The sequence below is a fragment of the Chlamydotis macqueenii genome, chromosome 5 (assembly GCF_036417535.1).
Source record: "Chlamydotis macqueenii isolate bChlMac1 chromosome 5, bChlMac1.mat, whole genome shotgun sequence".
Taxonomy (NCBI): Eukaryota; Metazoa; Chordata; class Aves; order Otidiformes; family Otididae; genus Chlamydotis; species Chlamydotis macqueenii.
This window is the reverse complement of record NC_141560.1, coordinates 31,726,008-31,752,441: the sequence shown is the minus strand read 5'-3', so window position 1 is coordinate 31,752,441 and position 26,434 is coordinate 31,726,008. Positions and strand designations below refer to the sequence as shown.

Here is a 26,434-nt window from a genome sequence, read left to right as displayed (position 1 = left end):
TTTTATGAAGATATGGAAAAATGTTGGCACCGGTACTATCTGTAGGATACTCTGTTTGTCACTAGTTGCTAGCTGATTGTCAAATCATTGATTAATATTTTCTGAACCCAGTGGTTCAGGTGATCTTTAAAGTTTAATCATGCATTCATGAAGCCTATGCTTCCTCAGCTTAAGAGGCAACAGAAATGAGAGACTGTGCCAAAAGCCCTTATGAAAGGACTTTTCAAGGTACATTGTCTTGACTGTTTTCCACTTTTCTTCAAAGCCAGTGATTTCAACACTGCAGGCAATCAGGTTGGTCAAGTTTGATCTAACTTTGGTGAATTCCTATTTTTCTGATACTTTCTTGTCTGCAGCATATTTTGAAATGGTGGAAATACATATTCTACAATTTTTCCCGAGACTGAAGCCCTGGATTTCTGGATCTTCCTTTCCAAACTTAAGGAGGAGGAGTATAATGCTAGCTTTTTTTTTAATGTTAGCTGACTGCCTTCCCCCTGACTAAGGTCAGTATTTTGTTTTGTTTGGTTGTGTGAGAGCTGTTTGAAAGATTAGGTGTATGTATCCATAAATGCCTGCAACATTAAAAAAACAATTGGCTTTTGACCCTTGTCATTTGTTTAGGGGGCTACAGGTAGGTCTGAACAGATGGTAGATAAAACATTGAAAGATGGAAATGCATTGGAGAGAATTAGTTGACTGTGATGTCAGTTCACTAAGAAAATTTTGATAAACCAGATTTTTTTGTTTGTTTGTTTTCCTGGGGAAAAAGTGAAAGGCACTGGTTCAGAGGAACAGCTAATGGAATTTTCAGGTGTTTCCATATCACTGTGTTTACAGAGAGGTGACATCTTTAAGTTTACTTATTAAAATCTTTTTTCTCTTTTAGGATTGAGACAACTGCAGACAACTGTTCTCAGAAATAGAAAGGTTTTCTGAGTTATCTGGCAAAGCAACATTAAAAAATGTTTCCTAGATGTCTCATCTGATACGATTATCAGTAATTATTTATCCATGTAAACTTATGCAATCTCTTTATCAACCATATAAGCAGAAGTAGAATTAGTGTAGTCAATAACTACAAACAAATAGATAAACAGCTCCATGCAGTCTACTTGCATGGAATCATAAACTCATGTAATAACTTAAGCTGGGAGGGACCTCAGATCTTCTGGTCCAACCTCCAACTCAAAGCAAGTCAGAAGTGGATCAGGTTGTTCAGGGCATTGTCAAGTTGATTTTTTAATATCATTAGCAACGGGAATTCTGAATTCTTTCACTGTGTTTTTTTTTTCCTGATATCTAATTAAAAGTATTTTACTGAAGAAGTTTATTTCCATATATCCATAAATTTATTAGTATAGCTTTATGTTCTTCTGAACTGAAAGAAGTGAAACACTTGTCCAGAGTGCTACCATTGCAATCTGGATGAGCAAGTCATTTTTATACTGCTACATTTGGCCTCCTAGATTCACAGAAGTCAGAATCATAGGGGAAAAAAAAAATAAACATTCATGCATTACAGTTTGAGAGAATAATACACGTGTGTGGATGATGTGTCTTCTCTGCTTACAGTCCAACTCTGCTCAAAGAATATGTTTGAGTACTATAACATAGCCAACCATACACACATTGCTGAGGGACAATGAGAAGGCACTTCACTTTATTGTATCACCAGCTATAGACAAAGACTTGTCATTTCTGTCTGTCACACATTTTCTTTGCCTTTTTTGCAATCACACTTCAGTTGCATCTCCATCTGGACCATAAACAGGGGTGTTGTAATATTGCAAGAAAAAAATTATTTTTTTTTTTATTATTTTGAGCTTGATTGGATGATGTGACCTCGGAAAATGCCATGAGATAGGCTGGTCTTTTCATGGTTATAGAGACAGTTTGCAGAAGCAATAGACTGACCACAGAAAAAAAGCACAGCAGAAAAAAAAAAGCTTAGGATGCCTAATACAACATTAGCATAGCTCATACGGGGAATGACATTTTTTTGACAGAGGTAGGTACACCCTGCATGCTGCAGCCAAATAGGCATTCTTCAGACCTTTCTTTGGCTTTTTGAGTGTGTATTCATCAATTTTATACATGTCATTAGCACATTTTGTGGAAAACAGGAGAAATGGTAAATTAAATTATACCCCAACATACAAAGGTAAATTAAGAGTTCAGCTTTGTATATGAAACTCAGTAGTTAAAAAGCTTATACAAAATGAATGTGAAATAAGTGTTCAATGTTAATTATGCTAAATGAGATTGCCTTTAGACCAGGCTAAAAGTAAAAGTAAGAAGTTATTTTACTGTTATTAAGTATTAAGCAGCAATACTATATCACTTACCATTTGACTGTTTGATAATTTGCCAAATTTTCACCTGCTGGACTTCTTAGCCCCTATCTAAGCCCTACTGAAAGTGTCTTGAATTGGTTTATTTTGTTGGATGTCTCTCTTGCTCTAACAGAGAACAGCAACTGCACATTGAAGAACAAGTCAGCATCTCTTGTGACGTATAAGATATGATTTGAGTATTTTATTTATTTGAAGTTATGAGTTTAATGAAAATCAAAAGTACTGTCTCAGAAAAGTAGTAAGTTCTAACACAACTACTGGATGTGGATCTACTTTCAACTGGATCTCATGACAAATCTCTGAACATAAATCTCTCTATATATTATTCCTAATTAAATAAAAGATCAATTAAATAAGCAATATTTGCAAAATACTGGAAATATTTAAAAGTCATATAGACATAGTCCTGCACATCCTGCTCTAGCTGACCCTGCTCCATCAGGTGCATTGGACAAGATTACCTCCAAAGGTCTCTTCCAACCTACCCCATTCTGTGATTCTCTGACACTTTCCTGCATTCTGGAATTTAGAGTTGCTGTCTAGTCCATGACTTGTGTCTGAAATTACAATGTTGAAAAACCATTTCAAACTCCCCTGTCATGGATGCATGTATTTTTGTAAGATGTTATCAAATCGATGATTGCCTAACTTTATTTTTTCTTTTATTTTACCATCCCCTCTCTCTTTCAAGACATTTGCATATTCCCACTGTAGTTTCTAATAGTTTCTAACAATCTAGTTATTCTGACTTTCATTCTCTGCAGACAAGAGTTTGCTAAATCACATCTCAAATTTCATTGCTATACTTCTGAACCTGGCAATGCTAAACATAACTGTGTCAGAACATTCACATAGGCAGACTAATGCTAATTAATGACACCAGCCAAACCCAGAGACCTGTGTGAACTTCTGCTTCATCTAGAAACCTGGTTTAAACTGAATGTTGAAGCACTAATTCATTTCACTTCTTTTTAAATGAAGTATCTGATCTAAATTAGGACCCTAGTTGTTTTCATCATAAGCTAATAAAGAAAGCAGGCAGATAAGGAAAACACACTTTTGAAGGAATGTTTTACTCCATCAGCTGTCCAGGAAGTCTAAGATGCTCAGGCCACTAATCTTGATGATATTGATGATGTGGAATTAATCTGCATATATGTGCTAACGGTCCAAACTGGTGGAGAGTATGCACCTGCAACGTCAGGAACCTGTGTAGAGCTCATCCATTAAAAAACACAAGCAAATGTAAAACAGCTATCACTCAACTTTTGAATCACAAGGCAACAATTAACACTGTTACAACTGGTGAGAGACAAAGTTTTGTAGTCTCAGTCTGAGGGATTGCAACCTCATATCTTTCATCTCATAAGATTATAGAGTAAATTAGGGGTTAGGGCCATCTTTGTTCCTTCTGAAGAAGCTCTCTCATGTCCAGTTGTCTCTTCTCATATCCACTTTTCTCCAGAGAAGAAATCTGAGTTCTGTTTGCGTGATTTGTAAATATTTCTTTCAGTGATAGTCTCTTATCAAATGCATTAAAAGTCATGGCAGGAAGGAAAACAAATTAGAGTTCCCCCCTTAAATGAGGTGATTTGAAACATAATATTAACAAAAAAAACTTTCTCCTGTTGATGTTTTACAGAATTGAGAAGTATGGTCATACTTAGAAATATGACCATAGAAATAACACAGGGACCCAAAGAGGTAACTCTGGGGCATTTTAGAACGCAGGGCAACTTGGTTTTGCTCTGCCTCTCTTTTTAGCCACTACTACCTCTGTTCAGCCTAAATATCTTCTTGATAGCTGCAACCAGAAGGATTTCAGAACACTTCTCCCAATATGATGGTGCCCTTCTTTTACTATAGCTCTAGTATGATAATTAGCATCCAGTGACATATGTCCAAGCCTGATATTAACATCTAGGAGTCAATTCAATGCCAACTATGAGAGCAGAATAGTATCAAATATGACTGTGTTCCAACATGAAACGCAAGCAATAAATTATCTTTATGTAAAACTTTCTACCTTCACATCACAAAGAGTTCTATACAAGCAGTTTTGTCAATAGTTACATTTTACAAATATAAAAGTTGATAAACAGAAAACCAAAGAAGCTTGCTTGAGATGAAGCCCAAATTTACTGTCTTTTCTGGAAAGGAAGAAAACAGGTTTCCAAGAATTAAAGGTCAGATTCTTTAACTCCTGAATATATAGACACTTAAAAGAAGAATGTTAAAGTGATGCAGAACAACTGGGATACAGGAATTCTAATGAACTCCATTAAAATGATAAAGAAAAAGTGCAAATGTTTCAGTTTCACAGTTTAGTCTCAATCTGCAGCTTTATAATCAAAAGGAAAACTTCTTTTACCAAAGAAGAGAAAATTATCTTGAACAGAAAAACATTAAATGCAATGTTTACTTTATTAGAAAAAAAAATTTACAGCTATAAAGTAGAGTTACATCCAAGTATTGTCACTGTTTCTTCTAAGAGAAATACCTTCCTAGCTTTTATTGCAAGAGATAGAAAGGGAAGTTTTACTAACCCAACAATTAACTTATAAATAAAATTTCCTGAGATGGTGAATAGGATGTGCCCCTCCAGGCAGTCTGAATCTATTGATGAGATCAATGACTCATGGAGAAGAAGTACTTTGGCTCTATTTCATATTGGACAGGAATGCAGTTATGTCCTTTTTTTTTTGTGTAGTCATCAAGATACTGTTGGCACAGGCGAAAATGAAACCTATTGTTGCACTGCACTACGTACATACAAATAATTTTATTGCTATACTTTTAATTTTTAAATTAAATAATTCATAAAATCATTTGGGAATTATTTATGTCTCTCGATAACTAAATGGTAAGACTACTTAATAGATACTCAGTATTTTGTTTAAATATTGTTTTATTGGCTGTTGGGAGATATACAGAAAACCTAACACTGAATTTTAACTTTAGTAGGTTAAAGTATCTACTTTAAAGCATCTACTGCTACTTAGCTTCATTTTGTCATGCCATGTTAAATATTTTCTTCATAGTTAATGAGTAGTATGAATTTGAGTAGTACAAAAAAAAAACGTGCCTTAGATTAATGTTTCTCAAAGACTGACTTTGAAATAGCCTACCATTCAGGACACTTTTACCTGTCACTGAAGTATATGAGAACTTTCTATATGGAATTAATGTCATTAGTGAAGTATTTTCTGAACATGTAGGAGTGGCTGGATTGTCTCCTTTTTCAAGGAGATAAAGACTTCCAAGGCAAAGACTTGCTGAGAAGGAGAAAAAAAATTCCAGAATGTGAAAAAGAAGACATTTTTTAAAATTCTGTATGGTTTTAAATATTATCGATCAGATAATATCCCAAGGCATCTCATACATCTAACAAATGTCCTCTCTAGGTGATGGAAAATTGGAAAAAGTATGTCATTTATTTTCAAAAGTTTTCCCCTATTTGGTAAGTATTATTTGTGTTGCTCAGTTTCAGAACTTGAAATACAAAATCAGATTTCTTGTAATGTTATCTAACAGTAGATGCAGTTCTAGTTAATAGAAAAACTTTCACACCAGTAGTAAATTGCATAGTTTAAAGTGATTGCCTATCAAAGGTGAAGTTTGATGATATGTACTTTGACTTTGCTAAGAAGAGAAAGCTTATACACAAAAGTGATAAAAACAAGTTTAAGAAAAGAAAAAACAACAGCAAAAAACTATTCATAATTGCCACTGTTTTCTAAGTCAGTGATAGATTTGCCATAAGTCAAAATAATTATATTTGCCATAAACTCAGGCTGATGGCAGAGTCTTTAAAAAGATGTCTTCTTTGTAAGCCATATCAATCCTAACAAAGGCTAGTGGGCTTGAATATTGTCAGCTTTCCACTAAGTAACGAAATAAACACATAATTTTATCCTGAAATTAATATAAGAAAGTCATATCTGTTGTTAACATACAAAAAATAAAGAAGCATATAAATTATAATCATAATATGCTCAAGAACAGTTGATAGCTACTCTATAACCAGCTCTTCCTTGTATTTACTGGTTTTGGATTATATCATTAAGATTTTCATATATAAAACCTCTTTCAAGATAGATTGCAGTGTGTAAAAATCTTTACCTTTTTTAAAACCTTAATTTAACTTTAAAACAAGTATTTGAAAGTCACTACATTTATAGGCAATAATGTAGTTATCTAAAATAATTATCAAAATAACTATTTAGCACCTTGAAAACCACTCAGTGAAAAGTATAGGAGTCAGAGACTGTGACTTCTAAGACTCAACAAACTTGGCTACTTACAATTTATAAAACTAATAGAGTTATCTGAAGTCCATTCTCAAAAGCAAATTATCAATAACCTACTGTTATTTACTCTCATCTTTAGCACTTTTAAAAGCTCAGAACTCTCCATTTTTGCTAATTTCATTCTCAGAAAAATATTCCAGGAAGGAATTTCCCATAATTTCAAAATAGTAGAAAGCTTTTTTCTACAGGATGACTGCATTCAAGAGGTTGGAAAAAAACCCACAATTTCTTAGAATTTATCAGTGTTTTAAAAACTATAGTGAACTGCTTCATGGTTTTACAACATTTTTGGTCAACATAACTGTTTAGATTTGATGAATAATGACATATAGCTGCCATGTGTATGTACGATATAAGGTCCTGTTTTTATGCAATCAAATATAAAGACATAATCAGCTTTGTTAGCCAGGGAAGAGAGGTAAATGTCAGACATTATTGTTTCCAGATCTTGTCCTTACATCTCATTCTGTTTTCCAAAAAAAAAAAAAAAATCAAAAAAATCACAAATCTGATCAGTAACATATTAGGTAATGATTTTCATAAAGCTTAACATAGTTTTAATCAGCCTGAAAGTGAAAACAGCTTCTCTTCCTTTCTTATTCTTAGGCTATATGACAGTCATGCAGTTGCTAACCTTTGCAGTGTCCAGTACTGTTATCTTGTCATAGCCTCTGAAAAGTAAATGAGTAAAAAATGACAGCTAAAACATATAAAAGTTTAAAAAACAGCTCAGAGAAGTTTTTCTCAATAATATTTTTAAAAGGCTAGTTAGAGAAACAGACAGAATCTGGTTTCTGGAGAGAGAAAATAAGTCTATTTTTTAAAGCTTTTAAATCAGAATGTGACTTAAATTTTTACTCTAACAGGTCCAAATAGCCAAAACAGATAGGCAGCTTCATAATAAAATAGCATATGAGAAGACATACTATCATTAAACATACAATCAAGAGTAAATGACGTATACACGCTATAAACTGCATTGTGGTGGATGAACAGCAGTTTGACTGCAAACTTACTAAAAACTAATAGAAAATTATAGAATGTCTCTCATATCATATTTTTAAATTACTTCACTACATGTTTTTGTATTATGTGCTCTTATATTTTATCTTTCATGCTTAGCTGGCAAAAATAAAGCACTATTTTCTTTTAGCAGTGTACTATTAGCTGGCATCATAATCATGGACAGTAAAACATTACTTGTTTACCTTCTTCCCAAGACAAGTGAGGTCAAATAGTGAGTGGTAAATAATGCGCACTACTATTTCAATTTTCTGCAGGAATTTATGATCTAAGAGATTGGTGGAATCGCACAGAAAAGACAAAAGCATTAACTATTACTAATCAAGCCCTAAACAATCAGACTGTGATGGTCTGATTCATTGAATTCTAGCTATTGATTTGGTTAATACTCTTATGTCAATAGTCATCTCTGTGCACTATGGATAGCTTTCTTCAACATTTAGGTTAATTTTAACTCAACTTTGTTAGAAAACATGTTTGCTATCACCTTTAGCTGTTGAAAAATAAGAAAGAAAATTTTCAGAAATGTTTATGATTTTATTAAGAACTGAAAATATTGGTTGCTTATAAATTATTTGGTTTACATTTTCTGATGCTTATATATATACACGTACAATGTAATTCTCACACTTCCTAAACTGATAAATGGCTCACAGTGTGTCAATTACCTTTTCAGGTGGGACTAGTTGTGGGTTTTGAGTTGGTAAACTATGAAGAACTCGGAGCAGAAACAAACTAAGTTTAGAGAAACAACAAAATACTATGGACTTGATAAACTACTTCAGAAATAATGTTAGGAGAGAAGTAAAAAAAAAATTATATGAGACAAGTGAAGTAATATGCAGTTCTGAGAAACAGTAAGATGCTAGAACAGTCCAATTTGGTTAACTTTATAAGGAAGTTTGAGCTAAAGATTAGATTAGAGATTATAAAAGTTGATTAGATTCCTTTGCTAGAATGTAGCATAGGGCTTTCTAAAACTGCAGATTTAAGTAGTTCATTACCTTCAAGACTTATTGACTTCTAGACTGAATGTTCTGACATTATATCCCCTTTCCAATGAGTTGTCAGGCTAAACCTATCTTGTCACATCCTTGCTAAGGTCCCAGCAAAGAGCTCTAATGTATATTTGTTGTCATTTTCCTGGAGTATAGCAGTAAAATGCCAGGGTAGAATAAAAGGGAAGCAGTAACGACTGAAGAGAAAATACTGACTGAGCAGGGGAGGTCAATATACATTTTGCCCAAGAAATATGTGAGACAGCCACAGGCAGTCTCTAACATTCAAAAATAAAATGAGTACTTGCAACAACTCAAAAATTTTTCTTCATTCTCCTGGAAATCATTCACCAATTGCAGAAAGTTTTCTTGAACTACACAGCAGGGTGTCTGCATCCTTCAGACTATAAATTAACTGTAGAGTCAAAGATTGATTATTCAGTGTATTCAAGCAGAAAATATAAAAACTTCATTTGGCAGCAGAACTCAACTATGATTGTGGAGGCCTTGGCAGGCTTGAGCAGAGGTCTTTTTCTGTTATTCTGCCTCTAGAAGGACTCTTGTAGTGATATGCCAGATGGTCACAAGTGTTGAGAGTCTGTGTATGACCACTGTGTCTCAAAAGCATTTAGGGTTTGGTTTTTTCTAAATACATCAGAAAAAAAGAGACAAGCTGTAACTTCCAAGTGACAGTTTTCTGTAATTATTTTGTTAGGTATTCACATTCTAGCTGAAGGGAAATCATATTTGCAAACTTGCTAAGAGTCATCTGGAATTGCCTGGCATTTCTTCTCTCTCTCAACTTTTTGGAGCCTTCATTTTTTTTATTTCTGCTGGTAAAGACTGTCAGCTCCTTAAAGGTGTCCATTGCAGGGTGACTTTACAGAAGTGAGTGGAATGGCAAGAGAAATTTCTTACTGTTCCTCCTGCTTGAGGAAAAACTTTAGTTTCAAGATCAGTAGCAGACCATTTCCGCATACTGGATAGATGTCCATGTTAGATCCCCACACAATCTGTCATGTTAGGGATTGTATGGGAGGGAAAGGGTGCAGTAAAGAAGACAGCCAAAGCTTTGTAAAGCCAGCTGTTTCTTTAGCTACTGTATCAGGCAGCTACCACATGGTATAGGTCCATAAGGTCTTAAAAGACCAAACAGTCATAGATAACAGATGTATATTCTCACTCACTATATATATTTACTTAGGAATTGTTCTAATATTTCATGTCACAGGTATGAGCAAGTTAGAAATGTGTCTCAGTGTATTAAATATTTACTGCTATTGTTGATGACTTTTGGCATCCACGAGGCAGAAAGTAGCTGCTGAATAGTAGTAACTTAACCCAGTGTTTGCGGAAGGGCAATATGGCAATATTTGGTGATATGGATATCGTCTGTGGACTTTCCATTTTGCAAGTGTCTGAGGCAGGTGAATGTACATTGAGGAGATGTAGAGAATTCTGAGATGAGCCACATAGACAGTGGCTGTATCTAATGACCATGCATTCTTCACTCTGCCTCTAGAAATGCCTCTAGAAATTAACCATTCTTAATACATTTCAAAACACAACCTGGTAGCCAGATTATTCAGACTATTCTCTCTTGCTTGAAAACTGGAAAGCAAGTGCTGATTTTGTTTGAGAATGGATAGGCTGCAGACTAAAATCAAATCACATTACATCTCTCCCTTTAACACTGGGAGGAATTGGTCATTAACAGTAAATTAAATGTAGAGCAGTGTTATCTTAACACACAAGAAAGTATTTGTGTTTTTTGCACAGTAATATAGTCCAGCATTACACTTGCCTTAAATAACTGGCCAGCAGTAATATAATCAGACTAAATTTGTATGTTTAATTTTATATTATTATTGTTGTTGCTGTTGGTGTTGCTATCTAACAGATCAAATCACTAGTTCAGGGAGCACTAGAAGACCATTAGTCTCCTAGGGCATACACTGTCACACAAGCTTTTCCCAGCTGTTTCAGAAAAAAAGTTGCAGGAGAACAGTTATGGGAAAACCTGCCACACAAAGGCAGGTTACTCCTGTTTCATCTGTTTAATTGACTTTTGTCCTGAAGCAAGCACATCTACATCACATCTATAAATCTTTGTCTTGACATAAGAATAAATGTTTCAATTAATCATTAACGTAGCTACACCCTTCTTGAAATTCTATCCTGTCCTCACTGATAGCCCCTACAGGAAATAAGAACTCAATTACTGATGCAATGGCTATCAGTCAGACTTCTACAGAATAAGCTGCACTTCAGACTCCAACAATTTCACAATGAACACATTATTGCTCTGCTATAACAGTAGGGCTAAGTAGGTTTTATGGGTCCTATTGGGGCTTGACAATTAACTATTGGGATGGATTTAGGGAAATTGCAACTTCCAAACGAATCCCTCTCTACCTGGTACAGTATTATGAATTATTAGTTTTTCATACATTCTTGAGGTACCAGTGCTGAGGCACACATATGTCTCTCCAACTTTTCTTTATGGACTATTAACAGCAGCACACATTCTCCACGGATGTGGCGAATATATTAAGTGCTAGCAGGGACCAATAGCACTGAGACAGGTGCAAAGTAGGGCTGGACATACAGGCAGCTTGGTAATGGATACCTATTGCTAGGATCAGACTGTCTTCCTGGGTTTTGTGTTCCAAGTTTTACTTAGTACTCTGGTGTCTGAGGGAAGCCAATAGGGTCCACCATACAGGACTCTGATTAGAAGCCTTGGACTTTGACTCAGTCTCATCTTAGTTTGATCACTCGGTTTTCACAGAATCACATAATAGGTTTAGGGACCTCTAGAAATCATCACTTAGTCCAATCTCCCTGCTCAGAGGAGTATCAACTAGAGCAGGTTGCTCAGGATCACATCCAGTTAGGTTTCAAGTATCTCCAGGGATGTAGACTCACCAATGTCTCTCAGCAACTCACTGCAGAGTTTCATCACCTTCATAGTAAAAAAGTTTTTCATAAGTTTAAATGGAATTTCTTATATTTCAATTTGTGCCCACTGCCTCTTGTCCTTTCCCTGGGTACCATTGAGAAGAGTTTGGCTCAGTCTTTTTTATTGCCTTTCACTGCATATTTGCACACACTGATAACTCCTTTCTTCCCAAGCCTCCTCGTCTCCAGCTGAAACAGTCACAGCTCTCTCAGCCTTTCCCAATTTGGCAAATGCTCCAAGCCCTAAACTACGTTAGTGGTCCTTTGCTGGACTTGCCCTAGTATGTCAATGTCGGTCTTGTACTAAGGAGTCCAGCACTGAACACAGCACTCCAGACATGACCTCACCAATGCCGAGCAGAGGTTCCCTGCACTTGCTGGAGATGCTCTTCCTTATTTATCCCAGGATACCATTGGACTTCTTTGTCCAACAGGAACCTCCGGTTCTTTTCTGCAAAGTTGTTTTCCAAACTGTGGAGGCACAATGTGTACTGCTGTATGGGGTTCTTCCTCCCCAGATGCAGACTTTGCATTTCCCTTTCTTGAACTTCATGAAGTTCCTGTTCACCCATTTGCTGACCTGCGAAGGTCTCTCTGAACAGCAGCACTCATCTGGTGTTTCAGCTAGTTCTCTCAGTTTTGCATCACCTGCAAACTTGCTGAGTGTCCCATCATTCATGTCATTAATGAAGACGTTAAATAGTACTGGCCTGAGGTAAGCCACTAGACTGGCTTACAGCTGGACTTTGTGATGCAGTTGTTTGATCCCAGCAGTTCAGCTATTTTTCAACCCACTTCACTGCTCATTTATCTAAGCCATTCTTCATCACCTTGTCAGTGAGGATGTTATGGGAGACAGTGTTGAAAACCCTACTAAAGTCAAGATAAACATTCACTGCTCTTCCTCATCCATAGACAAGTTCTCTTATCACAAGATATCAGGTAGGTCATGAATGATTTCTGCTTTGTAAGTCAATTCTGCCCACTCCCAATCATCTTCTTGTCCTCTGTATGGCTTCCAGAAGGATTTGCTCCATCTCCTTCCCAGGAATCAAGGTCAGGCTGACTGGGCTGTAGTTCCCTGGTTAGTTCTTCTTGCTCTTCTTGAAGGGGACCTACTTTTGCTTTCTCACAGTTCTCAGGAACCTCTTACCGACTGTCAGAACCTTTCAACAATAATCAAGAATCACCTCACAATGACACCAGCCAGCTTCCTCAGCACTCGTGAGTGCATCCCATCACATTCCATAGACTTGTTTATGTTAAGTTTGTTTAATGTTCCCGTATCTGATCCTCATCTACATAGGGTAAATCTTCCTTACTTGAGACTTTCCCATTGATCACAGAGATCTATGATTCCTGAAGGCAACTCTTACCAGTTAAGACATATACAAAGAAGACATTTTCCATGTCCCTTCTCATGAGGTCATCTGCCCCATTCAGCAGTCCACCCACATTTTCCCTTACTTTTCCTTTTGAGTTATCTGTGGAAACTCTTCTTGTTGCACTTCACATTGTTTTCTAGTCTCAGCTCCAGGTCAGCTTTTGCATTCCTAACCCCATCCCTACACACTTGCAAAGTGTTTCCATATTCCTGACTCTGTTTCCACCTGTAGTATACTTTTTTATTATGTCTTAGTTTTGGCAGGAGCACCTTGTTCATCCATGCAGACATCCAGTCATCTTTCTTGACTTTCTGCACATTGGGATGGACCATTCTTAAGTTTGGAGGAGATGACCCTTGAAAAATCAACCTGTTTTACTAGGTTTCTCTTCTCTGCAAGACTGTCTACTGTGGCATTCTTCAAAGCAGGTCTCTGAATAGGCCCAAGTCTGGTCTCCTGAAATCCGGGATTCTCATCTTGCTATTTGCCTTGTTCCCTCTTCTCAGGATCCTGAACTCTAGCATCTTATGGTCTATTGATTCTGGCTTGGATGGAGTTAAATTTCTTCACAGCAGCCCTTATGGGTGATATGTTTTGGATTTGTGGCTAAAACTGTTGATAACACACCAACATTTTAGCTATTGCTAAACAGTATTTATACAGCTTCAAGGCTTTCTCTTTCTTGCTCTGTGCCTCCCAGAAAGTAGGTGGGAGTGAGCAAGAGGCTGGGAGGTGTCACAGCTGGGACAGCTGACCCGAATTGACCAAAGAGACATTCTATACTGTATAATGTCATGCTCAGCAATAAAATCTAGGGTAGCAGTTTTTCAGGATTGCCATTGCTCAGAGACTGGCTGGCCATTGGGTGGATGGAGGTGAGCAACTACTTTTGCATCACTTGGTATTTTTGTTTTAGTTCGCTATTACTGCCCCCACCCCCCTCCGCTTTTTTATTTTTCCTTTACATATTAAATTGTCTTTGTTTCAACCCACAAGTTTTATTACTTTTACCCTTATGATTCACTTCCCCATCCCTCTGGGTGAGAGTGAGCAAACAGCTGTATAGTGCTTAGCCGCTCTACTGTGGCTAACCCACTACACATGGTCACTGCAGTCAAGACCATTCTCAGTCTAAAGATCCCCATTATCTTGATTATAGGTCATCATCTTCCTCTGCCATCTTCCCTAGTTTAAAGTTCTCTTCACAAGGTTAGCAAAGATAATTTTGCTTCAGCCAAAGACATTAGCTGAAGGTTTTGTGGATACACTTTCAGTTTTACAAATTTTGAGAGGTATGGCATTTACCATAGCATGAGTACCAATGTAACTGTCAGTGGCGGAAGGCACTCACTCTTCTTGGCTGATGGTCAGACTATTTTGCATTTATTATTTCTGGAAATTTGAGACCAAATAGTGCTAAAAAAAAAAAGGCCTCTTTTTTGATGAATGTATAATATCGTCTCATTAATACTTAGAACATGTTTCCAATTACATAATGAAAAATTATGACTGCAGGTTTTCCTTGTTTATTGGAAAATTGTCTGGAACTTATGTAACTCTAAAATGATTTTCATTTAATGAGATACATCTCTGAAGCGTATTACTGTAAGATTAGAAATATACATGGGTGAAACTCATAGCTACTTGAAGTATAGTGACCCACCGCACTGCAAAATTATCTCGAGAAATAACACATAAACTACTTCATGCTTGCAGGAACAATTTTATAGTTATAGACACTAGCTTTTCCTTTCTGACGATAATATTTCTGTAGGTATTCAAAAGAAGCTTTTCCTCTTAACAGAACTGACAGGACAAGACAGAAAATGTACCTTTTATATTTAGTTGCTTTTTAGGCATAAGATTCCATTATTGACTGAAATTGTATCAAAATCTTAGTCAGGTTGCAGGGGACATCTCTACCAAAGTTAATATTTCCCTTAGAGTATAATATCAGAGAGCCTCAGGCAATGCTGTGTAACCCCCTGAAGCTTCTTGTTACCAGGCTGTATATTATGCAGGCTTACATTTTCATAGTTCGGTTAACAAGTCAAAGAGACATTGGTACCTTGCGTCTAGTTTTGCACTCCATTAGAATAGCTTTAAGTGTTTCATTTTAGACTTTAAGCTCTCTATATCCAATATTATTTGCAAGTATTTGGCCCCTAGGTTTCTCCTTGAATCTGTCCTCCGCTGTCTTTTTCTGCTCTTGTTCCCGGTGACATTTTCTGCACCATAGCTCCCAGCTATCCCTCAGCCACAAAGGTAGTTGAAGCAGCTTCCAAAAATACCAGCTCCCAGGAGCAGCCCTTCTGTGCTTAGAGTATAAAACAGGTCTCCACTCTGTGTAATAAATGAATTCATGATTCTCAATTCCCAGCTGACATTAATAGCAGCAAGGAGCAAGAAGCGAGTTAATGTTAATTTCTGCAGGTAATGCGTGAAAGCGGATAGGGAAAGCTTGAAAGGTCAACATCTGCTGTCATGCAGGAAAGTTGCAAAATTTGATTGGCCAGTAAATGTCAACACCATGTTCTAAAATCTACATCCTATCCTTTCAATTTAATCTTAGCTTGCAGCCCAGCTAGAGATCATACAGCATGTTTCAAAAACCCTCGAGTTTGAAAACGGAGTTGTATGATTGCCTTCCCATGGCAATAAGGCACTTGTAAATTACAAACTTGTCATTTAATCAGCATAGTAGGCAGTACAACTCCTGTGACTTTTTATATCAATTTTCAGGGAATGCTGAAGAATCCATAATGATTATACACCATAAAGAACTGCAGTTCAAACTGTTGCCATGGTATTATGTACTTCTTTTTTTAAAAGCAGTGACTAGAATGTAAAACAGATAATGAATCTAATTGATTGTCCTCTGCACCTAACAGAGATGCTTTATTTTTGTCTCTGCTTTGTTCTCTGTTTTGTCTCACAATATATCAGATGCAGAACTACACTGTCTAGTGCATTGATGGTATTAATTTAGAGGAGAGCAGATGCACTTTCTAAAGCAGAAATATGATGACCAGCTATAACCAAATGAGAATAAAAATTATATCTTCTTTTCCTGGATGGCAAATAGCAGTGGCTGTTGGAAAACATATCCTCAGCTTATGTTTACATAAAATTTTCTGTAAGGCATAATGCAATATTGAACCAGAGGAAGCTAGAGACAAAGAGGGAAAGAGAGAGTGTATGTGTCCACATCTAGATAGCATAGATGATTATGTATAGCTTCAGCAGTAAAATGTGATTGCAAGCTTGTGGTTCTAAACACACCTTAAATTTGTGTGCTAGGTGTCATAATATACTAACTGTAAAGCCGCACAATAAGGATGATTCTGAATTTTCAGGTGCAGAAGTTTCATGGTGTCTGAAGAAATGTCATGCCTTCTTATCCTTGACCTTTCTGGGCTTTGCTCTCTATCACCTAGCCATGATGCGCCTTTTCACTTCTATGGCTTTCCTCAAATGTACCATGATATAACTTGCTCAATCCATCTCATGCAGTGGGAAGAAGGAGAGTGAGAGGAAAGCTACATTCCTCTCATAGTGAGCCAGAAGCAAATTGCTGTGTGAGGTAATGAGAGGGAGGGGGTAGAAAAGAGAGGACTGGAGAATCTCACGTGCACTCACATGAGAGTTTGGTGGTGCCATCTCCATGGTAGTCATGTCTCCACAGTGGAACCTATACATTTGCAAATTTCCCAGCAAGTCTCAATAAGCTGGGGAAGTGAGTGTACTGAAGTAAGAGAGTCACAAACCAGAAATTTCTGAGAGGTCTCAGTAATTTTGTCAGAATAGCCTCCAAAAGAAGCTGTTTAAGTACTTGGCGTGACACCACAAAGCTCCTTTTATTTTTTTGTACCAATTTTATGAGAGATCACCAGTAGGTAGCTGTGCAAGAGTCAGTGTAGATAAGCAAAAACAATTGTTGCTCCTTTGTGTATTGACAGCACATAGTATGTGATTAACAAAAGGAACTATGTCCTGAATTTCTATATATATATTCACAGTGACCATCAGCCTCTATATGTGGCAAAAAGCAGAGATGCAGGTGAGAATGAAACTATGGAGCTGGTATTATCAGTGCAGAGACCTGTATAGAAAAAAAGTGAAAATATTCTCAGAGCTGGAGACAAAAATCTTAGAGGTTTAAAGTGATTTTTGAAGGAAACCTGTTAAATAATTGTATTTTTCTTACCAAAAGTATACAGAAATTCAATAAGAAAATCACAGATTTAACATTTGGGAGTTCCAGAAAGCACTTAACTGGTTCCACACTTTTGTTTACTCCTTCATTGCCCACTGTTACTCCTTGCCGATATAATGGTCTATTAAAAGATATGAAAAGTCAAGCAAGTTATCAAGGTGTTTGGAATTCTAGTATTAAAACAAAATATTCCCAAAGTTTCCCACTTCTTTTTAAATAAATGCTTACAGAATTACGATACCAATGTTAGACAAAATTATCTATTATGAAAGAAAATCATGAAGACAAAGTGAGAATTACCTACACAGTTTTGTGGGCATGTTCTTGGGAGAAAGACTAGTGTTCCACACGCCCCTGGTACCCTTTTCTGAGGTCATCCTGAGACTAAATATTCCCTATCAGTTATAGCTCTTTGCATATCTTGTTGGCAATATGACATCATGCCTGAAAGAATGATTCAGCTCCCATAAGTTCATTCTTCACGGAGTGCCCACCAGTTGCCAACAAAAGTTATACTACTCCTGTCACTGAACACATTACTTAATAGGTAAACAGAATTTCCCACTATCTTTTAGACCTGTCTATTTATTTTACTTATTCCTTTATTTTAATGGCACCATATTTCATGTGCCTTTAGTGAAATGCACTGAAAAGAGTAGGGCTGAGACTTTGGCATAAGCTTCTCTTTTGCACTGCCACGTATTTTGTCTCTCATTGATCTAGTAATACATGCCAAGTCAATCGGGCATGGTTATTTTAATAGTTCTTCTCATCACTTGTCCTCCCTATCTCAACCACAATCACCGAAGCAAAGAACCTTAATCTACCTTTTAAATACAACTAGATGAGTAATTCATATGCGGATCTGCTCATTATTGATTTTCTTTAAAACTCCCTCTCCCCCAAAGTTATGTGTGGTAGAAATGGTACATCTGCTCATACATACATTTAGATTGTTAATGATTCTTTTGAACATCTGTTATACTGCTATGGAACAGTTGTGGTTTCTTTAAGAAGGCACAAGGGACTAGACCTGCACCACCTCAATTTTGGCAGTTTTGGGGGGTAAAACACCTCTGGGAGCCATTTATATACATGGTGCCATATTGACACAAACTTATGGCTTACCATTTCATCACTTCTTTGTCCATTATGTTATTGATCAGTCTGTGCTGTTATTCACTACAGAAATACTAACTACCTTGCATTTTTGTTTCATTGTTTACCAATCAGATGTGCTGAATATCAAAATGCCACAACTGTGAAGCCCCTTAGTCAAATAGGATATGTGGCTGAACAACAGCTAGGATTAGAATCTCACATCAGAAAATTTGTCTGGACTAGTAGCAATGTGTATGATAATGTAACAGAAGCAACAAAAAAAATAACCAACCATATTTATGTGTGGAAGGAGAAAAAAGGTAACATCATGCATTCACAAGCAAAAGAGTTTGCTGAAACACCAATAAAACAAAAGTTTAAACTGAAGTCAATCAGGCCAGCAGCTACTGTACTGTAAGAGTTATGGGAGCTGCTACTCCAAATTAGAAAGTGTGATGAGGTAAAACAGGCCATAATTTCTTTTCTTAATTCCAAAATAAATTCTCTGTAAGATACTTTGAGCAATAGTGAATAGCTTCTAAACTGATTGTGTACTTGTTTTCTTGCTGGTTGCATTATGTAAGCAAACAGTGCAGTGATTTATGTAGAAGAATCAATACGGGCAGAATTGCTGCTGATCTCTAGAATAGATTTCTATAGGTAATAATTGACCATTAGCATAGTTTTCACCACGTGTGCCACTGAAGCTTGGTAAAAATTGAAAGAATATAGATGGGATACAATAACCCTTGGCTTATGTTACACCTAGCCTAGCCCCACTCTGATCTAATAAAACAGTTAAATAAAACCTAGCCAAGTGCAAATTCATCTATCAGATACTGATATTTTAGACTCGGAAGCCTCTATTCTTATGCTTAAATAAGAGAAGGAAACTGCTTTAGTAGGCTTAATAAATGGTGATGGACAGACGTCCATTCTTATCTTCCATAGCCTTTCTGCAACATTAGCTCTCTCAACACTAATATCACTTTTTCTTCCACCTGACAGAAGTGCCAGGAATCAAATGAATCTCTTAATATGATTTAGGACCTTCCCAAGGAATGTACCCAAAAAGTATGTGCAGGAACCTCCAGTTCCAGATCTTTCATTTTACGGAGTTTTATGAGGATCAGTTCTCTATCCTACTTGACATTTCTCTAAAACTTTTAAAAGAGCTGTTAGGCAATATACTGAGAGACATAAATGCTGGTAACATGCAGATAAAACATAACTCCGTATATTTTTCATTTTGTATGACTCTATGACTACTACTGGTATGACTTCGTGCTCAAATAAGATGACTTATAGTTGGTTAAAGCTTATCTCTAGAAAGGCAAAAGTGATACAGGTTAAAAAGTTAGTAGTACTGAATTTTCTAGCTAATTCAGTGCTAGTGATCATTAAAGAAGATGCATCCCATTCTGATAGAATATTCCTTGACTGAAAACATCTCTTTCTACTTCAATACAGTGTTGCAGGCTTTAGTAAATTTAAACTCAATCTTACAATAAACTGTTCCTACAGCAACAAAGCTACTGAAGCTGCACATTCAATCTGTTTTCTGCTCTCTGTTGCAGCTTCAGATTCAATGGACATTGGTTTGAGACCGACAGTAGACAGATTATTCTGAGGGAGGATGCAATGGATGCAATGGAGCTTTCAAATCCATCAGATTCATATTTTAGTCTTGCCAAGTTTGAATTTCACAGATGACTTCTAAAATAGAGTAATGGGGAAAAAAAAATAATGGCTTGGAAAGCTGTTGAAATTAAGCAAATTCTAAAGGGACAACTTAATTGCATAACATATGTGTTATTTTTTTCATTCTTCTGAGTATTCTTAGGTAAAATGTGTAGCTTTTACTCATATCTGATTCTCTTGCCAGTTCTTGCAATAAGTATATAAAGACTACTGAAATAATTCTATAGCCAAAGTAAATTGGTTAAAGCTAACTATAGCTAAAGCTCCATTCAACTTTAACTCCTTATTCACCAGCTCATGTAGATTACCACTCACAGAGGACTTAACACTGTATTACTACTACACATAATAACATGCTGTCTTTCAAAAATAACAACATGTATTGAAATTTTATGAAACAAAATCATAAGAGTAGTTGAACAAAAATCTCAAGCCAAAATCAAAAGAAACACAAAGAACACTTTTAAGTGATTCAATAATCTAACTAAATCTCAGTTAAGACAAGGAAACAGAAACTGCTAAAATTAGATGGGTTTGGACCTAAGACAGTCAGGTGTCTCCATTTACTGAAAGTCACTGAGAATTGTTATCCTAACCCCAAGATTCTTCAAATATGTTTCTTGTTTGTTTGTTAGATATTGAATAGCCTAAAAATCCTAAGCAAATACATGGTGAGAAGGGATGATTGTGATGATTTAACAAAACTCTTGAAGAACGTAAATCACAAAAAAAAATCATCTGATTATTCAAGACCACATCTATGGTTTATAATTGAACTCAAGTAAAACTTTTATTTACAGAATTCAAACACCGGAAAATTCACCACATTCTAAATCGCCTTTTCTTCCAATGATTTATACCCTGAAAATAAAAATTTATTTCTAATTTAAAACTGTCTAGCTTCAGTTTTCAAGCAATGGACCTTTTAGCTTTGTCTACTAAATCAGACATATTTGCACTACACAGGCATTAATATTTTTAACTCTGACTTGTGCATTACTGGACTACTGTAGATGCACTTTATATATCTCAATCCTGTCTTTCAGCAGTATTTCATAGAATCATTAAGGTTGGAAAAGACTTCTAAGATCATCAAGTCCAACCATCAACCCAGCACCACCATGCCTACTAAACCATGTCCCGAAGTGCCACATCTACATGTTTTTTGAGCACCTCCAGGGATGGTGACTCCACCACTTCCCTGGGCAGTCTGTTCCAATGCTTGACCACTTTTTCAGTAAATAATTTTTTCCTAATATCCAATCTAAACTTCCTGTGATGCAACTTGAGGCCATTTCCTCTCATCCTATCGCTCATTACTTGGGAGAAGAGCCCAACACCCACCTCACTACAATTTCTTTTCAGGTAGTTGTAGAGAGCAATGAGGTCTCCCGTCAGCCTCCTCTTCTCTAGACTAAACAATCCCAGTTCCTCCAGCCACTCCTCATAAGACTTATTCTCCAGACCCCTCACCGGCTTCGTTGCCCTTCCCTGGACACACTCTAGCAAGGAAATATCCTTCTTGTACTGAGGGGCTCAAAACTGCACACAGTATTCGAGGTGTGGCCCCACCAGTGTCAAGTACAGGGGCTCAATCACTTCCCTACTCCTGCCAGCCACACTATTCCTGATACAAGCCAGGATGCTGTTGGCCTTCTTGGCCACCTGGGCACACTGCTGGCTCATGTTCAGCTGGCTGTCAACCAGCACCCCCAGGTCCCTTTCCACCGGGCAGCTTTCCAGCCACTCTTCCCCAAGCCTGTAGTGTTGCACCGGGTTGTTGTGACCGAAGTGCAGGACCCAGCACTTGCCATTGTTAAACCTTGTACAATTGACCTCGGCCGATCAATCCAGCCTGTCTGGATCCCTCTGCAGAGCTTTCCTACCCTCAAGTAGATCGACACTCCTACTCAATATAGTGTCCTCTGGAAACTTACTGAGGGAGCACTCAATCGCCTCATCCAGATCATTGATAAAGATATTAAACAAGACTGGCACCAAAACAGAGCCCCAGCGAACATTGCTTGTGACTAGCTGCCAACTGGATTTAACTCTGTCCACCATAACTCTCTGGGCTTGGCCATCCAGTCAGTTTTCAACTTAGTGAAGAGTACACCTGTCTAAGCCATGAGCTGATAGCTTCTCTAGGAGGATGATGTGGGAGACACTATCAAAGGCTTTACTAAAGTCCAGGTAGATTGCATCCACAGTCTTTCCCTCATCCACTAGGCAGGTCATCTAGTCATAGAAGGAGATCAGGTTGGTCAAGCAGGACCTGCCCTTCATGACATGCTGGCAGGGCCAGATCCCCTGCTTGTCCTGCACATGCCTGATGAGCACACTCAAGATGAACCACGCCATAATCTTTCCAGGCACCGAGGTCAGGCTCCCCGGATCCTCCTTCCGGCCCTTCTTGTGAGCATCACATTGGCAAGCCTCCAGTCATCCAGGATCTCCCCTGTTAACCAGGACTGCTGATAAATGACAAAGAGTGGCTTGGCAAGCTACTCCACCAGTTCCCTTAGTACTCTCGGGTAGATTCCTCCTGGCCGCATAGACTTGTGAGCATCCTGGTGACATAGTAGGTTGTTAACTGTTTCCTCCTGGATTATGGGGGGTTTATTCTGCTCTCTGTCCCTGTCTTCCAGGTTGGGAACTGAATACCCTGGGTATAACGGGTCTGGCTATCAAAGACTGAGGAAAAAAAGGCATTAAGTACCTCAGCCTTTTCCTCATCCCTGGTGGCAATGTTCTTCCACCGCACCCAATAAAGGACAGAGATTCTCCTTGGCCCTTTTTTTCTTGTTGTTAATGTGTTTGTAAAAACTTTTTTTGCTGTCTCTTACAACACTGACTAAACTGAGTTCTAGCTGGGCTTTTGCCTTTCTGATTTTCTCTCTGCATGACCTAAGGAGACCCCTGTACTCTTCTCGAGTTGCCTGCCCTTTCTTCTAAAAGAGGTAAACTCTCCGTTTTTTCCTGAGTCCCAGCAAAGGCTCCCCGTTCAGCCAGGCCAGTTGTCTTCCCCATTGGTTTGTCTTAGGGAACATGGGGACAGCCTGCTCCTGCACCTTAAAGACTTCCTTCTTGAAGAATGTCCAGCCTTTCTGGATCCCTTTGCCCTTCAGGACTGTCTCCCAAGGGACTCTGTCAACCAGTGTCCTGAACAGGCCAAAATCTGCCCTCTGGAAGTCCATAGTAGAGCTTTTGCTGACCTCCCTCCTCGTTTCACCAAGAATTGAGAACTCTAGCATTTCATGGTCACCAAGCCCAAGGCAGCCTCCAACAACATGTCCTACCAGTCCATCTCTGTAAACAGTAAATTGAGCGAGACACCTCCCCTGGTAGGCTTTCTCACCAACCGTGTCAGGAAGTTACATTCCACACAATCCAGGAACCTCCTATACTGTTGCCTCTCCACTGTGTTTTATTTCCAGCAGACATCTGGTAAGATGAAGTCCCCAATGAGAGCAAGGGCTAGTGATTGTGAGACTTCTTTAATTAATTTATTGGAAGGGCATGAATCTCACGCTTCAGTTATATACCTGAAGCTGCCTGCTGATATCTTTTCAAACTAAACTCCAAGTTGAGTATCAGGAGTTGAGGAACATTGCAATATCCAAATTCTGTTTCATTTATGAGACTGACTCCTGTTGTGAGAGACTGACTGCATTATAACACTTGTTATGAAGTAACACTGCAAGTGGAGGCACAAAATTTTCAAGTAGAACTGGATGATAGACTCTGCTTCATCGGAGAAAAGAAATAACATGGTAGCTATTTTCTCTTGCAAATGAATTGGAAAGAATCTTGATCAGAGAGAAATAGTGACTTAGCAGCTACTTTGTATTTGTTTCCCATTCTATCAGTATGTTTTAAACTTTCAGAAAACTGTTGCAGTCCACGTTTAACAACAACCTTAATGGCCAAGCCATCTTCTGTTCCAGAAGGAATTACATGAAAAACTGCCTGAATATAGTAACATCTTCAAGGGAAGCAAGAAATTGATTAAACTTGCCAGTATCTTCCCTACAGAATTTTAAATTAGAATCTGTCTGAAGCACTTTTTACATCAAATTTCCTCCTGTACCTCATAGTTTTTACCATATGCCCGTGTGAAACATCAGTATGCCTCAAGCCATTGTAGTCATAAATAACTTATATTTGTAGGGCACCTTTCATCTGTGAAAGCAGAATTGCAACCTCTGGTGTATGAATGAGTTATGAAACTGCCAGTTTACTGTACAGAATTATAAATGAAAGCATGCATTATGTTTCTGTAAAAATAGTAAGTACATTAAAAAATCTTAATTAATCATTATGAACTGACATGGATATCACTTGTGATGGCATAAAGGAATTTAAGCTATGGTTTATTTTTTGTATTTCCATAAGCAACTAGTTGTTTTTCCAGTTTGTTAAGAAAATGTTGGCCAATATTTTTATTAGTAAAGCAGCCAAGTTCCTATTTTGGAACATCCTATAGATGTTGATTAATTTAGTCACAGAATAAGCACATTAGAAAGTCTCATCATATAATGAGCTCTTCTGTAGTCTATTAACTAAATTAAATTACAGACATTCTAGTTACTGCCTTTTTCTGCTGCACCTAATGTAATTACAAGAATTGGCATAAATAAGTAGTGTCTATACTTCTAATAAATTGCTTAGTAAACACAATATTAAATTATTTGTTGAATAGGGAAATCGTGTGGATAAGGATGTGTTTTAAGCTGAAAGATAAGAGGGAAAACTTAACTCCACTCTCCACTACTTTACATCTTTTTCCTAATCATTCTCACTATCTATAAGGGCTTTTTTGTTTGTTTGTTTTTGCTTTTATTAAGCTTAAAACCACGGAATTACTACAATTTCAAAATAAAACATACTTTCTCTTTAATTGTACTACAATAGTTACTTGCTACAGCAAGTTTAAAAGTGAATCTCACTTTAACTGAAATAGGACTGACTTATTCAATTTTCATGGCCTGAGATAAGAGAAGACCTGCATAAGCAGGAACAAGGAAATTGCATTTTCAGACTTCTGTTAGTTTGAATAGATGAAATAGCTATTAGTGACAAAGTAAAAAAGAAATGTGTTTGTTTACAATGCAAAATTGTTTTATCAGTGTCTTTTGCAGAAACAGTGAAAGTTGACACTGTTCTTGGAATTAGCTATTGAGACAAAATGATAAGTTTTTTTCTTGCTACATGTTGTAAAACAGAATAAATCTTGGAGCATTAACAACTGATGTAATAAAAAAAATATATTTATGAGTATTTATTAAGTACTCATAAGTTCATTTAAGAGTTCAGTGATTAATAAATGAAATAAAAGTTCTTTCTTAAGAACATAATAAGTCTGCCTTCTTTCAGAAGAATTTTCTCCTAATATAGTGCTATGGTATTCAGTGTAATCTGTGAAGTTGCACCGAATTCAGACCAGTGTTTAAAGTTAAAGTTGAACAAAACACCTCTCCCAACCATGCTTTTTGTAAACAATAATGATATAAACATTTTACACATTGATGTTCATTTAATCAAAGTGGGGGGGGGGGAAGACCTACAAAAACTGGAAACAACTTTTATTTTGAGCTTTTTTTTCTTAAGTACTGCACAAATATTTCTATTCAATAGAATACTTCACTAGCAGGTAAAAGGAAATTAAGGATTCTATTTTTGATGAAACAGAACATATTGTATAAATCTGTTTAGATAATCCTACAATATAAGTAGGAGACTATAACGACTTCCATTATCCTCTCACACTCTTGCTGTGTAGAATTTAATTGAAATATAATAGAAATTGGCAAAAAAAAAAGGCCTTTATTTGTGAACAACCTACTTTACACAAAGAATGTTATTTAATTGAAATAAGATAACAGGATAAAAAAATACCTAGTAACAGAAAAGTGTAAAAAGCAATGATTACAAGCAATCAAGACTCTAGAAAATAAGAAACAAGGCAGAGTAATCATTTGCTTCATACACTGTGCAAAGCAAATTGGTGAAAGGACCCTCACCTCTGCTTAGTGTCTTGGCCTGAAGCAGGAGAAGGAATACAGCTGTCTCTACAGTAGCATCCTCGTTTTCTTGTTCTGTTGTCTTCAAAACCCAATGAAAAGTAGTCTCTGTAAGTCAAGAGGCAAATACACATTATACCTTGTTATGATCTAGTTCCTTCTTTTCCATTGGAAAGGCAATTTCCTTCATTTCCATTAAGAATTTCAATTTCCTTTCATTTCCATCATATTCCAGGAGAATAACCATAGGAAATAACCATAGGGAAATTTTATATCTGTGCCCAGTCATTGTCAGTATAAATGTAGTAGCTCCACATGAGCAAAATAATTTTTTTCATAGTACTGTTTTAAGAGAAAAT

At 36.9% G+C, this 26,434-nt stretch overlaps 1 long non-coding RNA gene across 1 annotated transcript in view; it reads right to left on the bottom strand.

Moving 5' to 3' along the window:
- The window catches only part of LOC147600538 (uncharacterized), a 214,065-nt gene that overhangs the window by 10,704 nt on the left and 176,927 nt on the right, over positions 1-26,434 (bottom strand). The window contains exon 2 of the long non-coding RNA XR_015258837.1: positions 26,076-26,183. This is a non-coding gene — a long non-coding RNA (uncharacterized LOC147600538). The remainder of the gene's footprint in view (positions 1-26,075; positions 26,184-26,434) is intronic.